Source organism: Globicephala melas, chromosome 2 (assembly GCF_963455315.2).
Source record: "Globicephala melas chromosome 2, mGloMel1.2, whole genome shotgun sequence".
In the NCBI taxonomy this organism is placed as follows: domain Eukaryota; kingdom Metazoa; phylum Chordata; class Mammalia; order Artiodactyla; family Delphinidae; genus Globicephala; species Globicephala melas.
The window spans coordinates 161,143,677-161,156,460 of record NC_083315.2 but is presented as its reverse complement, the minus strand read 5'-3'; positions in this window follow the sequence as shown (position 1 = coordinate 161,156,460).

The window sequence follows — 12,784 nt, the reverse complement described above, 5'->3', positions numbered from 1 at the left end:
CCCTGAAATAAAAGCAAATGGAACATATTTATTGTTGACTATAGGCTTGCCATTTTGAAGAATATTATCTTATTAAACTTCAGTATCACCCAGTCAGGTATATATTATTATGTATTTTTTTTCAGAAATGAGAAAGGAAGCTCAGAATGTTTAAATAATTATTCTAGAATTACAAAGTTAGGAAGTGACAGAACCAAGATCTAAAGGCTTGATTACAGACATGAATGCATTAACCAGGCAGAGATGAATGCAAGCACATTCCAAGGAAAGGAATCAACACTGTCCAGGATTAGCAGTAGGAGTAAACACTTCATGTTCAGGGAATGGTGAGAAGTTAGTTTTAAATTTAGATTGGCACTTTCCACAGTATACACTAGATGTTAATGGATATTACATGATAACTGGATTACATGTTCAAATAAATTTGGAAAATGGGGAGAGGGAGGTAAAAAAAATCTATTAAAAAAATTCAGGACTGCTGTGAGAATCTTAATGCATTTTGAGTCTCTAAAATATGAAGTCTACGGTATTACAAAAATTTGTTTGACTCCCAAGAACTAGTGTGGTGTACTTCCTGGGGCACATTTTGAAGAAGAGCTGCTGCAGAGTACAGGGAGACAATACAGTCTGATCTGCCATTTACTGATCCTCTTGGTCAGGGAAAGTGAGGTATTGTTTGATCACCTTATTATGATCAATTATGCACAAATACTAAGAATAAATGATTTCTGTTTTTCAAAATTTTCTAGTATTTTGTTATAAAAATTTTCAAATATTTGAAATTATTTTGTTTTTAAATACAAAAATATTGAAACCCACGTTATTTGTATTACCAACCACCATTTAATGCTTTTCTATGCTTGCTTTATTTTATAGCTATCCATGTATCTATTCCTCAGTCTATCCACCTGAGTTTTTATTTGCTTTTATTTTTTTATTTTTTTATTTTTTTATTTTTTGGGGAGGTACGGTGGGCAGAGGTGATAATGTCTTTATGTTTGGTCATGTCGAATTTGAGGTATTTATAGAATATCCAGATGTTGAAATTCAGTGGCCAGAGGTAAACACAGGTATGAAAGAGGTAGGGCTAGAAAGAGCTAGACTGGGAGGTTGGAACCATAGGAAAAGAGAATTTTTTACAAAGATAATATATAAAAATACTGAGAAGACAGTTGGAAACAAGAACACAAGGAAAATCCAAGTTTACAAAGTGAGTGCATAGGAAAGAATAAAGAATTGCATTAATAGGTTAGGCTGAATGTTTTTTAAAATATCAGTGGCTTAACACAATGTGTTAAATTCTTGCTCACGACACAATCAAGTGTAAATCAATAGAGAGACTCTGCTTGACATAGTCAATCAGATATTTCTTTCTTCTTGTGGGTCACCCCCCTTTCCCTCACATTCAGGTGCCAGAACTCAGTCTCATGGCCACAAGTAATTGCAGGAAGGCTGACAATTGTGATTTAAGTGTGTGCCCAGGAAGAAGAGATTCCTGTAGATATCACGGAGTTCCAGCAATCTCTGCCACAAGAAGGAATAGTGAGAGAGGAAGAAGGAGATCCAGTCTTGTCACAGGCCAAAGAGAGGTGAGAATTTCAAGATACCTAAGTTTCATTCTATTATGTTCAAATACCATAAGGTCTTCAATGAGACTTTTTCATTTAACATTTCAGTTATTTTTGGTGACCTCAATAAAAGGAGTTTCACTGTAGCGGCTGAGAGATCGGGTCAGGGGATTAAGGAATGAATGGGAGAAGTAAAGAGAGCAGGTATAGAGTTTAAAAAATTCGTGTCGAATGGAAGGAAATCAGTGGAAGTGTATTTTTGATGATCAGCAGAAAAAAAAATATTTTTAAGGATGGGATATTTTTAAGAGTGAGAGAAAGTATAGCGTGGAAAAGGAAAAGTTGAAATGTAGGAGAAGGTCTTATGTAAAGAGCCACATGTAAAGTGAGGCTTTGTGTAAAGAGTGCCTTATGTAAAGTGATGCTCTTTAAGCTCTAGGTCAAGGAGTCAGCTTTTAAAGGTGAAAGACAACTTTTTTCAGAGATCTTTCAAAGCCCATATACAAATGAATACCTAAGATAATGAGAGAGTAGTCATTGTTTCCGAAATGCATTTGAAGTGTTGGAGGGAGAGGAAAGGGAAAGTGAGGAGATTCCAACTTGATGAACTCTGTGTTCTTGGAACCCTGAGGGTTATGCTCAAGTTCTGTTAAAGAGACCAGTGGAGAAGAGAGGAAAGTTAGGATTAACTGGAAAAGCCTTACTGGGGAAGAATAAGAAAGAAAAAGTCAAAAAAGCATTGAGATGCCAGAGAAGTTAGACATCCTACTTTTGCAATGAAGAGTTAGGTGATTTTTTTCCAGAATCTGGGACCACAAGGGATATAGGTTAGGAGTCTGGGAATGGAGAATAGGAAGCAAAAAGGCTTTAAAAGGTGAAGGTGAAGGATGAATGAAAGGGTAAAGAGCTCTGAAGAGGTGTGGCCCTGAGTGAAGTGCCCGAAAGGTTGAGTGGAGATTTTGAAGCCAAAGAGAACTGATGATTTTACTCTTGGTGCATTAAAGAACAGAGTTGCTCCAAGTATGAACAGGACTACCTGTTTCTGAATGACTTGAATGCTTATTAAAAATGTAGATGTCAGTCTGAGAGAAGTGCCTGCTGATTCGCCTTGTTAAGAAGCTCGTAGGAGATTTTTAGAAACTGACATAGGAACGTGCCTGTTAGAGAGCCATGGTCAGAGTCTGGACAAGCGAAGAGAAAGGGGATAAGATAGATGGTCCCAGGCCCTTTCTTCCCACGCAGAAATTTGGCTGCTCTTCTCCCCCTGTTTACCCAGCTATCTAGTTGTCAGGAATAGTTGCATATGTTTTGACCACACACAAAGGCTCACGTCTGCTGGGAATGGGTTCCTACCAAAAAGAGAAGAGGGAATTTCAAAGTTAGATTTAAGCAAGATATTTTCTCTTTGTTTCCTGAAATTGTACAGGAAAAAAAGACCTGATTTAGATGTGCTAAAAGAGATACGCCCCCTACACACACACACACACACACACACACACACACACACACACACACGGAAATGGGATGGGTGATGATGGATGCCCCCTACACACACACACACACACACACACATACACATACACACACACAGAAATGGGACGGGTGATGATGGAATTCCCTGTGAATCAGCATCCTGAGGGCAGCCAGGGTTTGATAGTCATTCAGGGACTCATTTCAGTGGCCTTTCTCTGCTTGGGGAGAAAAAAAAATGATATGCTTTGGAGCTCATTACTGGCCCTTTACAAAAGAAGAGTGAAACACAAGGCACAAGTAATCAAATTGAATGTAGCTAAGTTTCTTCTTTGGAACTGAGAAAATTCATATTGCTCAATTTTGATCATCAATCCAGCTATCACTTTTTATCACTTATTTATGCAGCAAGTCAGTATCTTTTGAGTGTTTTCTAGATGTCAAATAACATGCCCTATGCTTTGTATGGAAATTGGCATAAAGAACAATACCGGCTCTGGAGGTAGTCATCCTCAGTCTGGGAAAGAGACAGGGAAACACCTAAAGTCCATGCAGTGTGAACCAGCAGTCATTCTGGTGCATACAGAGTGCTGCGGCCTCCCATGTGAAAGGCCAGCACAGCACCCTGGCCAAGTCATGCAAGGGGAATGCTTTGGCTTTGACTTGAAATACGAGTAAATGTTCACTAGGTCTTCCATGCTGTCCAGGGAATAAAAGGAATATTCTCACAGGAATGTAGTTTAGGCAATATCTTTGCGTCATTTGTGCAAGGATGATTTTTGAGAGTTTGTCATTTTACTATTATTCTACCTTCCCTTTACCAGAACTTACTGGAGAAAAGCAATACTGAGATGAAGCAAAACAAATAAAAAGTTGGCCTTCCTTTACCCAATAACCAGCTGCGGTGTAAATATTAGCCTTGTAGCCACACAGCTAAATTAATCTGGAACTTTGGTAATGAATTTATGAAGCTCCTATCACCTTAAAAGAGGGCTCTGGAAGTGAGATCAAGAAGAAAACATTAAGTACAAATGGAAAGGACTCCACAACAGGATAAAAGGAATAAAGAAAGTGTACAGTGATTGGCTGAAAAACTTTGTGGATATAGGTCTTCATCACTTACAGGGTAGGAAGTCACACATAGGACTAAGGAGAAAACTAGGACATTAAAAAAAATGACCAAAGTTATGGAAACAGTAGAATAACCAGAAAACATTCTAATGTGCTTTGTGAGTGAAATAGGAGAGGCGATATCAGAGTCCTTGTGCTTTCCCTGAAGAGATGATCAGGGTAGCTAAGCCAGAATGCTGGGGGCTGAGGTCTTGATACCCAGAACTGCCTGCTCATATAAGTTCACCTTTGACTTCTGCTCTGCGAATCTGGTGTCCCAAGGAGGGAAGCCAGATGATTGCTCCTTAATGATTGCTCTTAAACTCACAGGAATTGAACAGGAAGAAAATTTTCTTGGCATTCTCTAATATTTTTTCACTTTTTGGCATATTTTTCCACCAGAAGAACAGAAATTGAAGGGAACAGAGGAAGTCTGACATGCATTTTCATTTCACAGATGCCTACTAATACACAACTTTGGAGAAAAAAGCATCCAGCATGGGAACTACAGGTAGGGGATATATTTCAGCTAAGTTATTTTCCCTGGGAAAGAGGAAGCTTTATATCTGGCCCCTAAACTCTGTATATGTGTGTGTGCGTGTGTGTTTAATTGTAAATGTTCTCCAAAATGCTTCATTAAATATTTGCTGACTGAAAAACAAATATTTGGTGATCATATATATTGCAAAAGGGTATTTCAGAGAAGAAATGGATATAACTGCTAAACAAATATATACACAAAGTGTGACAGGTTTTTCTTTTCCTCTCCAGCTATAAAAACTGTGTTAGGCATCCAAACACAGAACCACTATCTTTCCCTCCTCCCATAAGAAACTTGAGTGCAAAATAAAACATTTTGCTTCAAGAATGAAGGTACCATGGGCCAAATAGCCCTCTGATAGAGTGGGTTGTAGTTATGAAACTTGATCCCCACAGGCATTAGAATAACAATTTGTAGAAATGCAAAGGATAAATCTTGGGTAGAACCGAGGTGTTCCAGTCTGTGCAGCAAGAGCAGCAGAACCCCAGCCCCCGAGCAGTAAATGTTGATGCTCTATGACGGATGCTACCAATTACCTCTGAAAGTTCCTGGCATCTTTGGTTGGGATCAGTGGTTCTTTTTATATTCTCCCATGTGTTTCAGACCACTTCCTATACAAAGACCGCAAGTGGATAATTATGGAAATAGATACGATTTTAGAGCTGGAAGGGATCCTAGAAATAATGGGAGGCTAGGTCTTCACTTTGCAAATGAGTAACTGAAGCCCAGAAAGGAATACTGCTCCATCCAGCATCACAGAGCCTGGTTTTGGCCAAGCCTGGGACAAAACATATGTGTACTGATACCTGGTCCAGGCCTGTTTCTGTTGAGTATCTTTTCTTCAACCATCAATGGCTCCTGTTCACCAGAGAAAACAAAACTCCATTCTGGGATATGGCTCTTCAAGATCTGCTGAAACCTGCTTGTTTCTCTAACTTTATTTCCCTGTGTTCTACCTTCTCACTTCCATCACCTTCCTTCACCAAGTACTTATTTATTTATTTTTTGTGGTACGTGGGCCTCTCACTGTTGTGGCCTCTCCCATTGCGGAGCACAGGCTCCGGACGCGCAGGCCCAGTGGCCATGGCTCACGGGCCCAGCTGCTCCGCGGCATGTGGGATCTTCCCGGACAGGGGCACAAACCCATGTCCCCTGCAGGCAGACCCTCAACCACTGCGCCACCAGGGAAGCCCTCACCAAGTACTTTTAATTGGAGGCGCTTCCAACTTCTCACAGTCCCCTTAATACACCATGAGTGAGTTGTCCTCACTTGCAACACAGGTGGAATTATTCTCTGTGCAACTTTTAATACTCAGATGACATCTTGCTTTCTCCACGAAGCCTTACGTACTTCCTACTTCATGGTAAGGTGCTTCCTTCCAGGATTCTCGATAAACTTCTCAAAGCATCTATTCAGTAGCAGCCGTTGGAACCATTGAAAAAAAGTCTTAGTCTTTCTTCTTGAAGACCAAGATCTTTTCTTACTTATTTCTGCATTCTCTCCATCTTTCCCTCCCCTAGCATTTGGCACAGACCCTGACACAGGGCAGAGTCTCAGTAAATGTTAAATGAAGGGAAAAAATGAGTAAACCAACTGACACTAAATTGCCAAAAGGGAGTGTCATTGACTAAGACATTCTTATAACCTATAATCCATAATGGTCATAGAGGATGCTCTTATGTCTTAGGTGACTGATTATACAAAGTTCAGGCTAAGATGACCAAATAATATATTTGTTATCTTTTTGTGGTTAGTAGCACAGACTTTGGAACTAGACTTTTTTCGTTCAAAGCCCAGTTCTGCTACTTAATAGATAGTGTGCAACAAATTCATAGATTACTTGCCTTTTGTGGGTCTCAGTTGCCTTTTCTATAAATATGCAATAATAATAGTATCTAAATCTTAGGGATTTTATAAAGATTAAATACATATATATATACATTGAATATGTCTATAAATATTCACTCAACAGACATTTGGCAAATACTACATAAAAATGAGTTTTTCTCCTCCTTTTTCTCTCTCCCTTTTCCTACTTAATATAATAACAGTTATCACTAAGCTTAGTAAGTGAGGGCTTTACTGGGATGAGGGAGAAGCCAAAGAAATGCAAGAAAATAAAACCAAATGTCATATATTAATGATTAGGAGGTATGTTACTGGTTAAGAGTGCAGAATCTGAAAGATATACTATTCATTGGGTGTCAACATTGTGGTAGTTCCTGGACTATCCCCTTCATATACATCACTGAATCCTTGGTAGAATCCTGAAAACAGACATTTCCTTAATTTCACAAATAAAATAGGCTCAGAAAAGAAATTTGCCCAAGGTTGCACAACTGGTAAAATTTTAGAACTGAGATTTATTATGTGGTCAATGATTAAGATGTAGTCTCTGGAGCCGAACCCTTGAACTCAAAGCTATGCCCACCACCCATGACTGTCTGAGCAAGGGTGATTTGCTTAACTTTTGGGTCTCTGTTTTCTCATCTGTAAACTGGGTGCAATAATAGCCTATGTATCATAAGTTGTTGGGAGATTATATCAATTATACATGTAAAGTGCTAAGAGCAGAGCCCTGTATATATAGTTGTTCCTGCTCCAGTAGAGCAAGGCCTCTTTTGTCAACCTGCTCTTTTGATAAAGTTACTCAGATTTCCTGAGAGATGCCTTTTTGTATTTCTTCTATTTAAAGGGATGAACAATTTTATGAAACATAAATAATACAAAGAAAAGAAAGAAGAAAATAAACTGATTCTTGCTCCCTAGACTTAAAGCAATTCTCAAAACCATCCCCTCTCTAAAGGCTGAGATTAGCTAAATGTGTGATTGCATTGATGACAGCCAGATATAACATTAAATGGAAGTGCATGTTTTGGCCTACACAATTACTTGCTGCTCTAGGTAAAGTCTTTATGGTTTAAATGAGACAGTACTTCTCTTTGATGAATAAGAGAAGGCATCTGGAATGAGCAAGTAAAGGCTATTTGTCCTTATAAGCATGTCCATTTAATTTGCCAGGTAGAGCATATAAGTGCAGAAAGGACAATGGTGGCATCCAGAAAAGAAACTTTCATGGGTCTACTAGATGACCGACATTCAACAATGACCAAGGTCTACGTCAAGTGCTTATAATGCACATACAGTAGCAATGGTTGAGAATGACTTTTGCCAGAGGTCGGTTCATCTGGTGCCACAGATCAACAGGGGCAGGAGAGAACGTGGAACACAATGACAATATGTACGTAAGTGTCTGTAGTCTGCACACAATTCAGCGAAAGCGGAGAGAGGGCTTCCAGAACAAATCATTTCCATCCCTACCACCCATGTCACAGAACTTGTCCCATTAAACATGCAGAGCTCTAAAACACTCTGTAAAGATGATGTAATTGCTTTTAATTAGTGCTTGTTAAAAGCTTCTGCTTGGAATAACTTGAGCAATACCATAAATAACTATAGTATTGGATTATAACCTAAAGAATTAAGTAACTACAAATTCATATTGATATAAATTTATAACTGAATAAATAAATGAAAGAAAAGCAACAAATCTTCCTTACTGGAGAATTTCAATGAATAACTATGGAAAGGTTAAAGATGTTAGAAAATCACCGTTAGAATGCCACAATAGTAATTTCCAAAGACAAGAACCACAAATGGATGCTGAAATGAGTACGAAAATTTAAGCAGAAAAAAGAATATTTGCATGTTCTCAAAGTATCTTATCCAAAATTTAGTAATTATAAAGAAAAAAGAAAAGTTTACAGTGGAGAATCCCAGCACACATCATTTTAACAAAGTAATCAAAGTTAAGATCATTGCTAGTATATATCAACATTGTTAACTCCTTGCTGTCATGCACTGAAAAAGGGCATAGCACTTCTGCAGTATCCTTTTCAATAACGCATAATCTCAATCAAATTATGAGAAAACATCAGACAAACCCAAATCCAGGAACATTTCACAAAAGTGTCAAGGTCATGAAAGACAAGGAAAGACCAAAGATTGGGCACAGATTACAGGGGATGTGACAACTCAATACAATGCTGGATTGGATCCTGGAACAAAAAGAAGACATAAGGAAAAATTGGTAGAATTCTAATGAGTTCTGTAATTTAATTAATAATATTGTCCCAAGTTAATTTCTTAGCTTTGATTAAAGTTCTATGGTTATGTAAGATGCTAACATAAGAGGAGCTGAGTGTAGACTATATGAAGTTCTCTATACTACTTTGAAAACTCTCCTGTAGGTCTAAGTTGATCTCAAAAATTAACTGTTAAAATAATAGGTTTCAGAAAGGGACCATTTTCCATTTGCTATGTAATGTGCTTTCTTCCCTGGTGTTGGGCTGAATATCAGAGAGCTATTAGTCTTACTACGGTGCAGCTTCTATTGGAAGGATAATGTCTTGCCTTTCAAATTCATAGTCAATGAAGCAAAGGAGCCATACTGAAACCAAAAACTTAGTGAATCATGTTTTCTGCTCTCTTACCCTAGCAAAGATAGCTTTCTATACAGGGCAAAGTGTGTTTTAGCTGGTTTTGTATGAAAGAAGTCATTGAAACAAATATTGGAGCCATGCATAAAAGGAAGTGGGGTAGAGAACAGCATAATATTTGAAATATGGCTCAAATTAGGCAATAATAGAGAAAAGATTTAATGGGTCCCTGAGAGTCTGTGTGAGAGTGTGATTTGGTGTTTCCCAGAGAACATTCAACTCAGTATTAATCTTGTAAGATGTCTGGAAAGAAGGGTTCCGTTACAAATAACTTTGGGAAACCCCAAAGTATTCCACTTCTTTGATGGTCAGAAGGCATATTTGTAATTGCAAGCTACTGGAAATCTTACAGTTAAGAAAATAGAGAGAAACAAAACTATTTAATTTGCTTATAGTACTAAATCCTAGACATGTGGAAGAAGAAATTTTCCCTATACTACCTGTTAACATTAGGAAGGACTAGTATCTCACAGCTTTGAGAATGCCCTTCTATCACATAATTCCCTCCAACAGGTCCACGCAGTAAAGAAAGCAAAACTGGAAATGAGAGAGACAGTGGTGAGGAGTATGGCCCTTTCTCTCTTCCTATTCCTCTGAATGAAAGAAATGAAAAAAAAATACAGATTTTAATATCCTGTGGAAAAGGAAGCTGGAGATTAAATATGGAGGGAGAAGGTAGGTGGCAAAATGAAACTTCATGGTCTGGGAGCATTAGTATATTATTGAAAAATCTAATTTTTTACCTTTTTTCTCTTCTTTTTGCAGTAAGTAGTAAGGACTGTAATCCCCTTAGCATTCTGGAGTCACAAGTTAGGACAGGAATAATGCAATTTAGTAAACGGGAACTATGTATATATAGGAATATTTTATTATGCTAACGAACTTGAAATTAATAGCCATTCTCCCAATATTCTGGGTTAAATTGTACCCACTTTCAGTGTTCTAAACACTGCCATTATTGCTATTTTATTTTACTTTATCCCTCCTTGTTCAAAATCACACATAAAATATGCACACTTAATATATATGGTATACAGAGAGCAAACTGAACATGAACTGCTATTTCATGTACCTGCATGAGCACATTGCTCAAGGTAAAGAGCAGGGTATTTTGTCTCAAATAAAATCAGTGTGCATCTAAGCTCACTATGGGGAACATTTATTTCCTTTATTTATAATCATTTTCAAGTGGTAGAAAGATGACTATTTATGATCCTAATGAAAATCTCCTAGTTTTCAGGCATTTTGAAGTTATTTTAAGCTTTTCTTAAATTTCACCTGTTTGGAAAAAGAGGAAGTAAATAAAAGTTATTAATAATGTGAATTACATTGTCATGGCAACAAATTTTTCCAGGTACTCTACTCTTATGCAACCATTAACACCTAGTCTCTATTATTCAAGAGAAATCATTTTCGGAAGGAAAGAAAATTCCTGTCATCAAAAAGGACAAGATCCTCTATGTAAATTCAAATTATTTGTCCAAGATGAAGATAGCTTCCCAGTCCTAAAATGATTACAATGTGCATTTTTCATATTTTCTTCTTGGTTGTTTTTTACTCTTATGGGATATGTATCACTGAAATAAAAAATCACCATCCCGGCTGAAGGATTAGCTTGAGATTTGTGGCAAAGACAGTTATACATCAAAATTTGTGCTCCTATTTTGGCTGGAAAGTGGCCATGTTATCAGAACGTTTCCCAGACTGCCTTGCATTGAGGTGGGGCCAAGTGTTTAATTCTTATGTGTGGAATATGAGAGAGGGTGATATATTTCATTTTTCGTGCTAATGTATCTAATGAGCTAGATATGTTTTCTCCCTTTTGCTTGTCCTTCCTCTGGGGGATGCAAAGAATATTGAGGCCCCAGTCAACTGAGAAGAAGGCACAGAATGGAAAGAACTTGCATCCTCAAAGTATCACTTGGAGGACATCCCCCCATGACCAAGGATACCTGCACAGGTGTATTAGAGAAATAAACTTCTATTGAGGTAAGCCATGGAAATTTTGATGTAAATTTTTTAATACCAGATTGTAACCCTAACTATTATATGATGTCTTACTAGTTAATTGGGTCAAGACTTCATTAAATGCACTAGGAAATATTAGTCATGGTTGAATACATATATCTATTAAAATAAACAAGTTTTATTTTACATGATAGATAACCCAAACCAATGGATGACTATTGTTCTTCTCTGCCATTTTTATGCTGTGGTCCTCTAATTCTCATGCGGTTTTAGATCCAGTGATTTTAGGCTTGGTACCAAATTCATTAAAGTTTTGGTCCCTAAGCAAGCCTCACAAATTTTACTTATAATACACTAATCATTGTTAAGGGGACAAAAACACTAGTGGCTAAAATTTCTTATAAAGAGAAATAACTTAGAAAATGAGTGATTTTCTAATGAAATTTCTTGGTCCCCAAAGCAAGAATTTATATTCGTTTTATGAAATTCAGTCCATTTTCTAGTCTTTATGTATCCTGATCGCTTTGTAACTGATATCTATCCTATTGGTCAGCTCACCTTATTTAGGTTCTTCCTGAGTCATTGAATAAAATATTGAATAGGCCAGTAAAGGGATGAGGAATGAATTTTATGGTGTGACATTGAAGAATTTCCACAAACTTGACCCTGATTTGTTGTTCAAACCATCACTTCCACACATTGCTATACTATTGGGCAGCCCCATCTACCTCCATCTGGAATTTTACCTGTGCCCCACCATCCTCAGGGTCCTTACATGAATATTCCAGATGATTCATGGATCTTTATCTCTTTTCAGCTCCCACAAATGACATTCACCATCTAATTCATCATTAAACATAATTTCTCCAGTATTCAGCCATTTTTTGTGTGTGTTGCAAAGTTGTGTAACATATCCCATGCTTTTTTGAGATCATTCTTAAACTCCTGGGTCAATAGCACAGTACTGGCACTGTAACAAGGACAAAATGTAATTTCTAACGGTTATTCTAGCCTCTGGTAAGAAATATTTTTGCGATATTTGCTGTTTTTGGAGCTTGCTTTGCATATCTAATATTGTATGATTTAGTTTGTTGGGGCTGCCACAACAGAATATCACAGACTGGGTGGCTTCACCAACAGAAATTTATTTTCTCACAGTTCTGGAGGCTAGAAGTCTAAACCTGCCAGCAGGGGTGGTTTCTTCTGAGGCCTCTTTCCTTGGCTTGAAGATGGCCACCTTCTGGCAGTGTCCTCACATGATCTTTCCTCTGGGTGAGTTCATCTCTGTATCTCTTTGTGTGTCCTGATCTCATTTTCTTATAGGGACACTAGTCAGATTAGATTAGGGTCCATCCTAAGGGCCTCATTTTAATTTAATCACACTTTAGAGGCCCTTCCTCTGAATTCAATCACATTCTGAGGTCCTGGGGGTTAGGGATTCAGCATATGATTTTGGGGGACACAAATACAAATATCTTAAGGATTAGGGTCTTCAATGAACACTTAAATCAGTGTTCCCCATAGGTAGTGTTCAAATCATCTGTATCAGAATCATGTCTTAATATGTAAATTCCTATCTCTTCATTCTAGAAGCTATGAGCAAAAATCACTCAGGATATGTCTTGGG